General features: G+C 42.1%; 1 long non-coding RNA gene across 1 annotated transcript; it reads left to right on the top strand.

Annotated features, from left to right (window-relative positions):
* The first annotated feature begins 222 nt into the window (after positions 1 to 222).
* On the top strand, positions 223 to 13,468 carry LOC140848146 (uncharacterized). Its single transcript, XR_012128689.1, has 3 exons — positions 223 to 326; positions 968 to 1,036; positions 13,340 to 13,468. It is a non-coding gene; the product is annotated as an uncharacterized lncRNA (long non-coding RNA).
* Positions 13,469 to 14,812: the final 1,344 nt, after the last annotated feature.

Consider the following 14,812-nt stretch of genomic DNA (forward strand, 5'->3'; position numbering starts at 1 on the left):
AGAAGACAAATTCCTGCCTTCCAAAGACACAGGCTGAGCTACTCACATGACATTGCTTGCATACTATTGGCCAGGAGTGGCTCACATGACTGTTTACAAACTATTGCCCAGAAGTGGCTCCCGCAACTCTACCTGCATCCTATTGGCCACAAAAGGACCACATGACCACGGCTGCGCGGGAAACTGGGATATGTGTTCAGCTGCAAGGTTACGGGCTCCGGCGGAAGGCAGGCTGGGGTGGAAGAGGTGTCTGTCACCTCTGTGGAGTGGATTTTTGACGGGAGCCACCGATAAAAGAAAAGCGAGAACCATGTTCTCTGCTGCAGGTTAGGTTCCCAGGGAAACAATCTCTGCTAGAGAAATTTCTGTGCAACATGTTTACTGGAGAGAGCCCTGGGGAGCAGTACCCGGGAGGGTGTCAGGGACTGAGGGAATTTAATTGCCACACAATTGCATGAAGGCCTCAGGTGATACCAGGCCAGGGGAGCAGGTGGTGGAGGGAGCTCTGGGCTGGGAGATGGGCCAAACAGAGGTGGGAGCATAGGAGGACAGGCCTCTGTAAACAGCCCTCCATTCACCAGTCATCGGGTTCTGCCCTCAGAAAGAGAGACTTAACTTTGGTGAGGCAGCCCCCCTGCACCTAGGACAGAGCTATCAGGGACTCGATTGAGCTGTGTGCAGGCAAACGTTCTGGCAGCTAAGGAAATAAAATAGGGCCTCGCCACTGAAGGGGGCTGCTGGGAGTCCACCTACAGCAGCCATTACATCCATCTACGCTTCCCATCAGCCCAGCCAGGAATGCATAGAAAGGTATGTGAATTAGGTTTGGCCAACCCAATGCTGTCAGCTAGGTTTGGGTCCTTCAGCAGGAGCCACGCTAATGGACAGTTGAGTGTCCTGAAATGGGGACAGGCAGAGTGGCCCACTTCTGCCGCAGAAGGTCTGCTGAAGATCCCATTCTATTCAGGTTCCAGCCAATTTTGCAAACCTGTCCCTCCAGACTCCCAGCCATCCTGGAGGCACTGGTATCCTAACGGTAAGCTCCATTTTTGGATTAAGTAGGCCAGAGTTGGTGTTCTGTGTTTGCAGCCCCAAAGCTTACCCAATCCTGTGCACTTCTTTTTCTTTTTTATTAAGGTGTCATTGATATACACTCATATGAAGGTTTCACATGAAAAACATTGTGGTTACTACATTCACCCATACTATCAAGTCCCTCCCATACCACGGTCCATCAGTGTAGTAAGATGCCACAGAGTCACTACTTGTCTTTTCTGTGCTACATTGTCTTCCCCGTGACCCCTCCACACCATGTGTACCAATCATAATACCCCTCAATCCCCTTCTCCCTCCCTCCCCACCTGCCCTTCCCCACCCCTCCCCTTTGGTAACCACTAGTCCCTTCTTGGAGTCTATGAATCTGCTGCTGTTATATTCCTTCAGTTTTGCTTTGTTATTATACTCCACATATGAGGGAAATCATTTGGTACTTGTCTTTCTAGGTGTGGATTATTTCACTGAACATAATACCCTTTAGCTCCACTCCATCCATGTTGTTGCAAATGGTAGGATTTGTTTTCTTCCCATGGCTGAATAATATTCCATTGTGTATATGTACCACCTCTTCTTTATCCATTCATCTACTGATGGACACTTAGGTTGCTTCCCTACCTTGGCTATTGTAAATAGTGCTGCGATAAACATAGGAAATCCTGTGCATTTCTAAGATGGGTTGGAAGAAGAATGTCAAAGTGGCACTGGATTTTGAACATGTGGGATTCAGTAGCATGTAAGCATTATTCATTCTCAGAAGTGCCCCTTTCCAACCTGCTCTAGGGACTTGAGCCTCCCCATCTTTTGGGTAGATCTCATGATTTTTGGTCACTTTCTGGTTAAAAAATCCCAAACTATGCCCAGTCTAATAATAACATCTATCTCCAGCCCTTTCTGGTGAGCTTGCCCTACCTTGGAAGGAAACTGTCTTGGGTGGGATGTTTCTAACACAGCCCATGGTCTGGCCCCTTCCCGGAGATTCACATCTGGTCCACTTTGTCCTACTGGACTCAAGAAGGGGAGGCCTTGTGACAACACTTGCCTCTTTTCACTGCCTCCAGTCGGGATTATCAAACTTGTCTCCCCTTTAGGCTTTGCAAGAGTGAGTAGTGAGCTACCCCTCCCCTTCAGGGTGGAGTTTGCCCCAGATCATTAGGGCATATCCTACTTTACTAGGGAACCACAGGGTGCAGCCTGCCTCAGGCAAGGCCCTCAACTGTCTCATGTACTTCTCTGTGAAATGGAAATAAGATGGATGGAATGCAGTTCATCCTCAATTCAAAGATGAAGTAATGGGTGATGCTCAGAGGGGTTAAGGTAGCCTGGGAAGGTCCTGCAGCTTAGAACCCAACTAACCGTGATGGATCCTTTGCGAAAATGGTCCCACTCCTCCACCAATCTCAATATCTATACCTTAAAAAAAGTTTTTTTGGTAAAATACACATGAAGTTTACCATTGAAACTATTTTTAATTGTACAGTTTAGTAGTGGTAAGTTATGCAACCAATCTCCAGAACTCATCTTGCAAAACTGAAACTCGTCACCATTAAACAACGCCTCCCCATCCTTTCCCCCAGCCCCCTGCACCCACCATTCTACTTTCTGTCTCCATGAATCTGACTATTGTAGGGACCTCATGTAAGTGGAATCACATGATATTTGTCCTTTTGTAACTGCTGTCTTTGACTCACTGTAATTCCCTCAAAGTGCATCCATATGGTAGTGTGTGTCAGACTTTCCTCTTTAAGGCTGACTAATATTCCATTGTATGGTTAGACCACACTTTGGTTTTCTGTTCAACCATCAGTGGACATGGGTTGCTTTCTACCTTTTGGCTGTTGTGAATAATGCTGCTGTGAGCATTGAAAGCTGTTTCAGACCCTGCTTTCAAATGGTTTGGATGTATGCCCAGTGGAGGAATTGCTGCATCATACAGTTTCTGTTTTTAACTTTTTGAGGTACTGACACACTGTTTTCCACAATGGTTTCGCCATTTTACATTCCCATCAATAGTGCACAAGGGTTTCAGTGTCTTCATATCCTCACCAACACTTGTTATTTTCTGTTGTTCTGACCGTGGCCATCCGAATGGGTGTGAGGTGGTATCTCATTGTGGTTTTGATAGACATTTCCCTAATATCTGCCTTCTGCAGTGTGATGTGGCAGATATTTGCACAGTCTGTGGGGTGATTTATGCCTTGCTTTGCCCACTAGAATGCCAATGGCACCAGCCTGCATCAGTTACAAGTCTAAGCCTAAAGAGGCTCCATACCCTTCCCTCTTATTGGAACCCATACCGTTTACTGAAGAGACTGTCTTCACTGAATATTTTGGCTCTCTTGTCAAATATGAGTTGACCACATACTAAATACTTGGGTTTATATCTGGACTCTCTGGAAGCCCAGTTTTAATGACTGCTTTTAATGGGATTCCTTTGGCAGAATCCTCATGTTGGCCTGGACACCCTCTGACACCCATACTTACTAATCCTTTCTTCTCAGAAGGCAAATGGAGGTAAACCAAGCATGACTGAGGCCCATGCCAACCTCTGGGGGCCCCTTTCCAAGAACATGAATGAAAGTGAAGGAAGAGAACGTGTGCGTCCAGCACAATCCCTGTGGAGGCTTCCTCCGATTCTGACACTCTCCACAGAGGCTCTCCGTAATTACCTTTACTATTACTTTCCTCCCAGGCAGATCCCGGGTCTGGGAGTGGAGGCCAAAGGCCAGGAGGATGTGGAAAGGCTTGAGCAGATGAGGCACCGGCCCAGATGTCTTGGGTTCAGGGGGCTGGTGGCCGCCATGCTCACTGGGTCCACCTCCTTCACCATCTTTCCAGGTGGACTCAGGCCTTGCCCCTGACTGTCATCCTCAGGTCCTTGCCACACTACGGCCATCACCCATCCACACGGCCCAGAGGCTCAGGGAGGGCTCCCAGCAGCCAGCACAGGGCCTACAACAGGTGGCATGGTGACAAAGAGCCCCCACCTTCTCCGGTCAGTGCCCTTACTTGCCTTTCCACCTCGCCAACCTTGGGCAAGTGGTCCTGCACCCGTGTTTTCTCACCCATCAGATGGGAATAGTAATAGCACCCACCTCACCAGGTGATGTGAGGATTCAGTGAGGGCTGCATACAGGAAACAATAAACTGGAGCACACTGGGCACCCACGTGTGTTGAACTATTAAAATAAAAATTGAAATGTAAAAAATTATATTTTAATTCAGGTGTAAGACCCAGTCCTAAGTATTTATGCATTCATTCATTTGCCAAATCAAGGGATGGAGCCTGTCTATCGCCTCAGGAATGAATTGTCCTTTTCCAATTAATTTCCCTCCCCACTAGAGGCCCCCACTGCTCTGATTTCTAACAGGACAGATTGATTTGATCTGTTCTTGAACCTTAAGTAAATGGGATCATACAGTATGCCTTGTTTTTGTGTCTGGCTTCTTTCATTCAACATTTGCCTATATTTGTTTGTGTCTTCACATTTGTAATCATTTTTTCCCTTCTTTTTGCTGACTGGTGTGTTCCATTTTATGCGTACACCACGATTCATGCATCTTCCTGTTGATGGGCATGTGAGTTACTTCCAGTTTGGAGCTATTATGCATAAAGCTCCTATGTTCGTTTGTGCACAGGATTTTTTGTGTGTACATATCATTTTATTTGTATGTATCATTTTATTTGGATTAATGCCTAGTGGTGGGATTGCTGGGTTGTAGAGTTTGTGTAATTCTGCAAGAAACCTCTAAACAACTCTCTGAAGCAGTTGTGCCATCTCGTACTCCCACCAGCAATGTGTGAGCATTCCAGTGTTCCATGGCCTTGGGAATATTTGGGGTCGTCCCTCTTGTTTGTTTCAGTTGGTCTGCTGGGTGGGAAATGGTATCTGTGGTGTCGCTTGGCATTTCTCTGATGACTAATGATGGCAGGCACTCTTGTGTAGTACTGGCCATTCATGCATCTTCTTTTATGAAGTGTCTGCTCATTTTTTACCACCCTTCCTTTTTTTTATCAGATTGTCTTTTCAGCATTCATGTATTAGAGTTTTTAAATGTATTCTGGAAACAAGTGCTTTGTTAGATATAAGTATTATAATTTCTCCCAGTTTATGCCGTGCTTATTCATTATTTTTTCACTTTTGAAAATACCTTTGGGGTGTAATTGACATATAATAAGTAGTACATATTTAAAGTTTACAATCTGATGTGTTCTGATATATGTGTATGTGTATGTGTGTACATATATATCTTTATTCTATACGAAGACCAACACAGTAATCAAGTTAATGAACATATCCCACACCCCCAAAAAGTTTCCTGATGTTCCTTTATGATTCTTCCCTCCTACGCCCCCACTTCATGTTATCTATCCCCAGGCACCCACTGATCTGTGTTCTGTTTCTATAAATGGGTTTGCATTGTCTAGATCTCTGTATAAGTGGAATCACATGGTATGACTCTTTCTATGTCTGGCTCCTTTTGTTCAGCAAAGTTATTTTGAAATTCCTCCATGTTGTAGTATGAATCAATACCTCATTCATTTTTATTGCTGAGACATATTCCATTGTGTGGATACAGTGTAGTTTGTTTATCCACTCATCTGTTGATGGGTGTTTGGATAATTTTCAGTTTTGGGCTGTATCAACGAAAGCCACAGTGAACATTTATATACAAGTCTTTATGGGACATGTACTTTCATTTCTCTGGGTAAATACCTAGGGGTGAGATTGCCAGATCATATAGTAGGTATCTGTTAGCTTTTTAAAAAAACTGCCAACCTGATTTCCAAAATGGTTGTACATTTTCCACTCCCCCAGCAGAGCATGAGCGCCCAGTTCCACAGCCTCCTCACCAGCATTTGGTATGGTCAGTGCTTTCCCTCCTAGCCATTCTAATAGATATGTCATGGCATCTCATTGTGGTTTTCATTTGCAGTTCTTTAATGAATAATGATGTTGAGTATCTCTTCATGTAGTTATTTGTCACTCATATATGTTTGTGAAAGTGTCTGTTCAAGCCTGGTGTCTATTTTATTGGATTGTTCATGTTCTTACTGAGTTTTGAGAGTTCTTTGTGTCATCTGAATACAAGTCTTTATCAGATATATGATCTGCAAATATCTTTTGGTCTGTGGCTTGTGTTTTCATTCTCTTACCAGTGTCTTCAAAGAGTAGAAAATTCCAGTTCTCATGTAATCCAGTATATTTCATTTAATCCATCTTTTTCTTGTTTGGTTTTGTTACTTAGAAATCTGTGCCCCAATATCACAAAGGTATTCTCCTTTGTTTTCTTTTAGAAGATAATATAGTTCTAGCTATATTTCAAATTATTTTTTATGTATGGATTTGATTATCCAGTTGTTATGAACTCATTAAAAAGTTTCATTTCCCACTTGAATTAACTTATCATCTTTGTAAAAAAATATACTGATTAGATATGGAGACCTATTTCTGGACCCTGTTTTATTCCATGGAGCTATTTATCTGTTCTTTGTAAACACCATAAAAGTTTGATTACATAAAGCTTGTTTGCTATAGCTTTATAATAAGTCTTGAAATAAAAAAGTCTAAGTCCTCTGAATTTGTTGTTCTTCAAAATTGTTTTGTCTATTCTAGACCCTTTGCATTTTCATATACATTTTAGGACCAGCTTATCAATCTCTACTAAACAGCTTGTTGGTTTTTTTCTTTTATCTATGTTGAAACTATAGGTGAATTTGGGAAAAACTGACATCTTATTTCAGTCCTACACTCCATGAACATAGTATATCTGCACAGTTACTAAAATCTTCTTTACTTTCATCATTGTTTTGTAGTTTACAGTGTAGAGAACATGCACTTACTTCAGTACATTCATTTCTAAATGTTTGATGTTTTTAAAACTATTTAAATGGCATCCTTTTATATTTTCCAATTGCTGGTTGCTAGTATATATTAACACAGGTTTTATATACTGATCTTGAATCCTGCAACCTTGCTAAATTCACTTATTTATTTTTGAAGTTTTTCTTTTTTTTTAAGATTCTTTGGATTTTCTATATATAGGATCACGTTGCCTGCGAATAGACACACTTTATTTCTTCCTTCCAACATGTATTCTTTGTTATTGTTGTTACCTTGTGCAGTGGCTGGATTTCCAGTACAATGTTGAGAGGAAGTGGTGAGATTAGACGTCCTTGCCTTTTTGCTAATATGGGGGAAGTCTTTCCTTCTTTCATCCTGAAGCATGTTGTTAACTGTATGTATTTCATATATATTTTATTGGGTTGAAGAAGTTCCCTTCTCTTTCTACTCTGCTGAAAGTTATTATCATGAACAGGTATTGAATGTTCTCAAATGCTTTTTCTACCTTAATGAAATGGTCCCATTATATTCTCCTTTTATTCTGTTAATGTGTTGTATATTGATTGAGTTTTGAACATTAGACCAAACTTGCATTCCTGGGATAAGCCACTGGATTCTATTTCCTAATATTTTGTTAAGGATTTTTCTGCTTATATATAAGAGGGATATTGATCTGTAATTTTTCTTTTCTTATAATGTCTCTGTCGAAGTTTGATGTCAGGGTTATGTTGGCCTGCTAAAGAGTAGGGCAGCACTTCTACTTCCTCTGTATTCTAGAAGAGATTGTGTAAATTAGTATTATTTCTTCCATAAATGTCTGATCGAATTCCTGCAGAGAAAACATCTTGACCTGAATTTTTATCTATGGGGAAGTATTTGATTGCACATTTAATTTTTTTAATAGTTAAAGGATCATTCAGATTTTTTATTTCTTTTTGTATCTGTTTTGGCAAGTTGTGTTTTTCAGGGAATTTGTTAATTTCATCTAGGTTGCCAGATTTATTAGCATAAAGTTGTTCATAATATTGAAGATTTTAACAAGTTTCAGGAGACAAGAAAGTAAAGTGAAACATCAGTAAAGATATACAATATTTAAATAACGCTGTCAACAAACTTGTGCACATTGATAATTGTAGAATATTATGCTGAACTCTTGCAGGGTACATATTCTTTGCAAGTAGTGAAATATTCACTGCACATATACCATGTGCTGGAACACAACACCAGTCTCAAAATTTGTATTAAATTAGATGTTAATCAAAATAGGCTCTCCTTTACACCCATTAGGAGGAGAGACACTATAAAACAAACAAATGAAACTCAGAAATTAACAAGTGTTGGCAAGGATGTAGAAAAATTGGAACCCTTGTGCACTGTTGATGGCAATGTAAAGTGGTGCAGTCTCTGTGGAAAACAGTATGGCAGTTCCTCAAAAAATTAAAAATAGAATTACCATTGACTCCAGCAATTCTACTTCTGGGCATACATCCAAAAGAATTGAAAACAGGGTCTCAGAGAGATATCTGTACACCCATGGTCACAGCAGCATTATTCACAATTGCCAAGAGGTGGAAGCAACTCAAGTGTCCACTGATGGATGAATGGATAAACAAAATGTGGTCTATCCACACAATGGAACATCAGTCAGCTTTAAAAAGGAAGGAAATCCTGACACATGTTACCGTATGGATGAACTTTGAGGACATTATGCTACGTGAAAGAAGGCAGTCACAAAAGTACAAATACCGTATGATTCCATGTATGAAGTCCCTAAAACTGTCAGATTCAGAGACAGAAAGTAGAATGGGGGTGGCCAAGGGTTGGGGTAGGGAGAAAGGGGGAGTTAGTGTTTAATGGGGACAGAGTTTCAGTTTTGCAAAATGAAAAAGAGTTCTGGAGCTGGATGGTGTTGGTGGTTGCTATGTGAATGTACTTAATGACATTTAACTATGCCTAAAAATGGTCAAGAAGGTAATTTTTATATTGTGCGTATTTTACCACAGTTAAAAGCTATCCACAAGATCTTAAAAATATTAGAAAATTAAACCACTTTTAAATAAGCAATAAATATAAAAATCACAAGGAAATTTTGAAAATATTTTGAACTGAATGATAGTGAAAATACAGCATTTCAAAATTTGTGGGATGCCAAGAAAGTAGTGCGTAAAGGAAACTGGTAACTCTCATGATGGATAATTTTTGTGAGTCAGCTTGATCGGGCCAACCCTTCTGCTAGCAGGATTCAGGAGTACACACACATTTGGTCAAACAGTGTTCTGGGTGTGTCTGTGAGGGTGTTTGTGGGTAAAATTAATATGTGAATCAGTAGACTGAATAAAGCAGATTGCCCTCCCCAGTATGGATCCAATCAATTGAAGACCTGAATAGAACAAAAAGTCTGAGTGAGAGGGGACTTGCTTTGCCTGACTGCTTGAGTGGGGACATCAGTCTTCTCCTGCCCTCAGACTGCAACTTATACCTATGGGCGCTTCTGGCTCTCGGGCCTTCAGACCCCGACAGGAACTACACCATTGGCTCTCCTGGATCTCTAGCTTGCTGGTCACACATCTTGCCAGTTTGCAAGCCTCTGTGATCATGTGAGTCATTCCTTATAATAAATCTTTATACATACCTACACGTGTATCTATACACACACACCTGATGTGCATAGCCTATTGATTCTGTTTCTCCGGAGAAGTCTGACCAATACAGTTCTAAGTTTATTCATGAAGGAATAAACTTTTTATTAAGTGCAAAATCAGCTCTCTAAGGACAGGAAGGAAGCTGAGATTTTTTTTTGGTAAAGACGCTACAGTTTGTGAAAGAGCCAGGACTTGTGTGCAGGCGGCAGGCTCCAGTCTGGGACTTAACCCTCAAACTGTGCTGTCATGGCGTGTGCTCCTGCTGTCAGCTTGGGTCCAGCTTGCGGAGGGCAACAGCAGTGTGGGAGGAGGCGGTGGTCAGGCTGGTCCTGTGCGGTGCTCCCAAGGGTGGAATTTAGACTGATGGAGAGAGAGGAGCTCTGAGAAGGCAGATTTTGGATGGACATAGAGCAGAATGAGTGAACAGATTGGTTAAATGATAATCACTCCCTTGTCCCTGGAGGTGCTCAAGAACAAAGTGAGACAATAACTGGTCTCTACTCACAGTTAAGCCTTATAATTAATGTTCAAGCCAGGATTTAATAGATACTCTTCAAGAAGCTACCATGTTCCACCTAATATATCATGTCGTTTTAAAAAATGATGACTTTTCACAAGCTGTGATTTTCTGGTCATTGAGCCAAAGACCATGAAGATATTTTAAATAGGCACGTGATCCATCTCCCTGTCTGGAAAAAAAAAACATTTTTTTTTTAAACAAAACCCTCTTGTCCTGAGGAGTTTGGAGAGGTGTTCTAACCTCACCCTAGTCCCCGACCCCCAAATACAGGTAAACACGTTTGGCCCATGATCTGGGTCAGGCACTCAGGGATCATGGCCACATTACTCTGCCTCTCTGACTCTCAATGTCCTCCTGTGTGAGATGGGAATAGTAATAAGTGTGCATTTGCTAGGTCTCTTAAAGAACTTCCCAATGTCTATGTCCTGTGCTCGGATTTGCAATGAGGTGCAAGGATCACAGATGGAAACAGCATCAGCAAAATTAACAGCTGAGCACACACAGAGGGGGTCATTTTCTCCTGCCTGGGAAGAAAAGAGCCTGATCTTTAAAGTTGAAGCTTTTCAGGTTATCATATCTTCAGCATCCAAATGCAGCCCGTTTTTGCTGACAGGCACGCAGTTCTGTGGCAGGCAAGCATCCCATCCCCTGTCAGAGGTCAGACATTGGAGCTGGAGAACAGCAAAGTGCTCCACGGAAGCTCCTGGACAAGCTTTTCGCTCTTTTCTTCTAATGACTAATATCGCTGGGTCAGTGTGTCCCTCAGCTGACCCCACAAAATAAAACAGATTTATTAGTGTAGAAGAGATCAAACAGATGGATCCAGCTCCTGTTTGCCTGGACATCTCAAACTCAAAATGAGAATGAAAACAGGAAAATATTTTAATTTTTTAAAAATGTGTCTTGGGAAGTGTCCTTAGCAGTGGCCTGGATGTCAGGAGAACTGGTTTTAATTCTTACTCTACCAACCAGGGGGTCATGTGACCTTCCAGGAGCCACTTGTCTTGCTCAGTTCCTAGATCTGTAAAATGGGATTGGTTTTACTTAACTGCTGTGAAATAGTAGAAGATAGAAAATATTGAACATATTTTGTGTGTATATATATATGTGTATACATATATGTATGTATATCTGCCCCCAGTCCTGGCACAGAGCTCCTAAACCCTTATGGTTTTTTTGAGTGGTAAGAACACTTAGAAACATCTTCTGTTCTAATATTTGGTCTTTGACCCCAGCTCCTGAGATGGAGCTCCTAAGTCCCTTGGAATTTTCCGGGTGATAGAGGTGTCTTTTGCTCTAATGAAGGGACCTCTGGTGGGCTTCTCCATAAGAAACTTGCAACTGTCAATCCCACCCCCACCCCCGGAGAGCAGAGAGGGGCTGGAGACGGATGCATGATCAGTCATGCCTCCATGGTAAAGCCCCCAGAAAAACCCGAAGTGCAGAGTTCAGACAGTTTCCGGGTTGGTGAACACATCCAAGTGCCAGGAGAATGGCACACCCAGTTCCATGGGGACACAAGTGCCTGCACACAGGATTCTCCCAGGCCTCACCCTAGGAACGTCTTCATCTCACTGTTCATCCATATCCTTTATAATACCTTTATAATAAACCAGTAAGTGTAAGTAATTGTTTCCCCGAGTTCTGTGAGCCACTCTGACAAATTATTCAACCCAAGTAGGGGTCATGGGACCCTCGGTTTAAAGGTTGGTCAGAAATACAGGTGACAGCCTGAACCTGTGGTTGGCCTCTGAAGCAGGGCAGTCCTGTGGATCTGGTGATGTCTGCGGGTCCGCAGTGGCTGAGCTGAATTGACTTGGAGGACACCCGGCTAATGTTGGAGAATTTCTTCATGTGTGGGAACCCCACACATCTGGTACGAGAACTGAAGTGCGGGAGCAGTGGGAGTGTATCGGAAACATAGGAATGCTTTGCCTATATACCTACCTAGCTGAGAGGAGGACATTATATGAGAAAACGTATTACAACCCTATAAACAGTTCATCTCCCAGTAGAAAAGGCTCATGCCTCTTCCTTTAGAAGCATCCTTTGGGTTGCCCACCTCCTCTCCTGCCCACATTTGACACTGGGTTGAGGCTGTTCATCAAGCCTCCAGAACATCCTGCATTTTCTAGGGTAACTTGCATGCTATTACTTTAAACTTTATTTTGTCTTTGTTTACAGACATTAGGTACAGTCCTGCAAAAATCCAAACATACAAAAATATGTGGGCAGGGACAAAAGCTCCTTTGCTGGTCTGTGTCCCAGATGAAACCTTGTTTGCTTGTCAGCTTTCCCTACTAGACTGTTAGAAGTTCTGGTCACCAGTTCAGATGTGGTCGGGCGGGGCGTGCGGGTTCCTCACACCACCAAGCAATGCTCCAATAACGGCTGGGTGTCCTACAGTTCCACTCAGTTCTGACACCATCCATCCAGAGATAGCATCAGATCCCGCAGGATAAAGGCCCAAGTCCTAGGAGACCACTCTCCACTTCAGATGCCAATCCAATCCCGGTGTGACCTATTCTACTGACCAACTGGCTGTAAATCAGAGGTTCCCACGGCCCTCTTCTTGGGTTCCATTAATTTTCTAGAGCAGCTCACAGAAGTCAGGAAACCCATTTACTTACTAGATGACTGATTTATTACAAAGGGTGTTAAAGAATAGTAATGAACGTCCATATGAAGAGAGAGATACATAGGGTGAAGTCCTGAACAAAGAAACGTTTGTCTTTATGGAGCTGGGGGCTCAGCACCGTGGCACACGGAAGTGTTCTTGTTCCCAACCTAGGACTCTGAATGCCCTCCTCTTGGGGGTTTTGTGGAAACTTCATTGCATAGGCACGATTGATTAAACCATTGGCCATTGGGGATTGATTTGACTTAGTTCTGAAATCAGGTTGTGGGACTGAAGTTCTACTCCTCTGTTCAGGGTTAGTTCCCCTGGAAGCCAGCCCTGCACCCCCTTCAAGTTTTCATTAACATAAAGCCAGTTGTTGGGAGTAGGGGTTTATTATGAATAACAAGACACCCATTTCAGCCTTATGGCTCTAAAGCGATTTCAGGAACTGAGGACCAGAGACCAAATATAACAAAAGATGCTCTTACTGCTCAGGAAACTCTAAGGGTTTTGGAGCTATGAGCCATGAACTGTGGCCAAAGACCAAATATACATAAGAAATGTATTTTGGTCATCTGAATAGCCAAATATGTATTTGTTATAAATTATAATATCACACTGAGACACCATTTTATCCATCTCTGTATTTCCAATTCAGCAACCTGAGACACCCACTCGTCCATCGGAGGAGTATGTACGAGGACACTCAGCAAACACCTACTGAATGAATAAGCAATCCCAGTCCACGGACTGCTGCATTGTTTTTCTTTTTAAAGTGTGCTGTCTGCAGGAACAGATGTCTAAAGCTAATCTTCCATGTGATTATAAGAGCTTAAAATAATATTCTTGACGTTAAAAAAAGTTCAGTCGAGTACATTTTAAAGATCTTACTGGGTTTATTCAATGATTCATGCATCAGGCAGCATCCAATTAGCCGACAGAAAGGAGCTCTGAGGAACTGTACAAAATGAAAGATTTATGGACAGTAGGGAGCAGGAATTAGCAAGTTTACTAGGCAAAAAATCAACTTGGTTATTGCAAGTTTACTTACCCTTAGGGGTCTGTCAGGCAGATTACCTAAGATGTGCTGATCAGGAAATTCCTGGTCAGTTGATTTAAGATTCCATTTCTGGGAGAGGCGAAACTGTAATTACATTAAATCTTGGTTTGGTGATGGGGGGCTTAGCATGAGCAGCAAGCTGTTGTCTTGTTTTTAACAACATCCTACTTCCTCCAAACCATGACATTTCTGTAAAATTCAGCAAAAACCCAAGAGCTTCTCTATTATACAGTTTTTCTATAATTTAATACAAGTGTCGATGACTATTTGGAAATTTAAAACAGAAGGAAAAAATTCTGTAGGTTTACCCCCTTAACACAAGAAGCATTTGTATTTTGGATAGTCTCTTCTCAGTAAGTCCTTTTTTTGAAAGAATTTTTGGAATCTAGTTTTTTTTTTCTAGAATTTATGCGATTTTTAGAATTTGAGAACACTAGAAAATATACACAATAATAAAATACCTACAGTCCCCAAACTCAGAATCAACAGCTATTAATATGGACTTTGCTTTTAAAGAAGCAAACTATTACAGTTGGCTGCAATCACTATCATGACTTGGGTGGGAATCCTTTGTACATAAACAATGTATGTTCTGTCTGTCAGCTCCATCCTTGCCTTCCCTGCTCCCTGCTTATCACATAGGCTAGAAGCTTTTGAGCTACATGTCCTGCCTGTCTCCCTTCCCGGCTGGTTTTGGGGAGGCACGGTGGGCAGTTGTGAAGTAGGAGAAAAAAACTATTTGTAGTTTGTGGCGCCATCTCTGGTAGATGTCGGTACTTGCAGCATGAGCAGCAGCCAGAGGGCGCAGGCTTTGTGGGCAAGGTCAGGGGCAGGGCCTCCCACAGATCAGCAGCAACTGTGAGCTCTTGGCTTCTGTCCAGGGAGGGAGGCAGCCTCCTGATGTCTGAGAACTATTTCCTTTTTCCTGTTATTCCGCCATCCCTTTCAACACATTTGAAACCAATTATTTGCATTAAATACCTTTATTCTTGAAATAGCTAGAATTACTTCTATTTCCTGACCAGGCATGGATGAATACAGTACTGTTGATGGCATGTAACTAAAATTCAT

The sequence above is a fragment of the Manis javanica genome, chromosome 3 (assembly GCF_040802235.1).
Source record: "Manis javanica isolate MJ-LG chromosome 3, MJ_LKY, whole genome shotgun sequence".
Taxonomy (NCBI): Eukaryota; Metazoa; Chordata; class Mammalia; order Pholidota; family Manidae; genus Manis; species Manis javanica.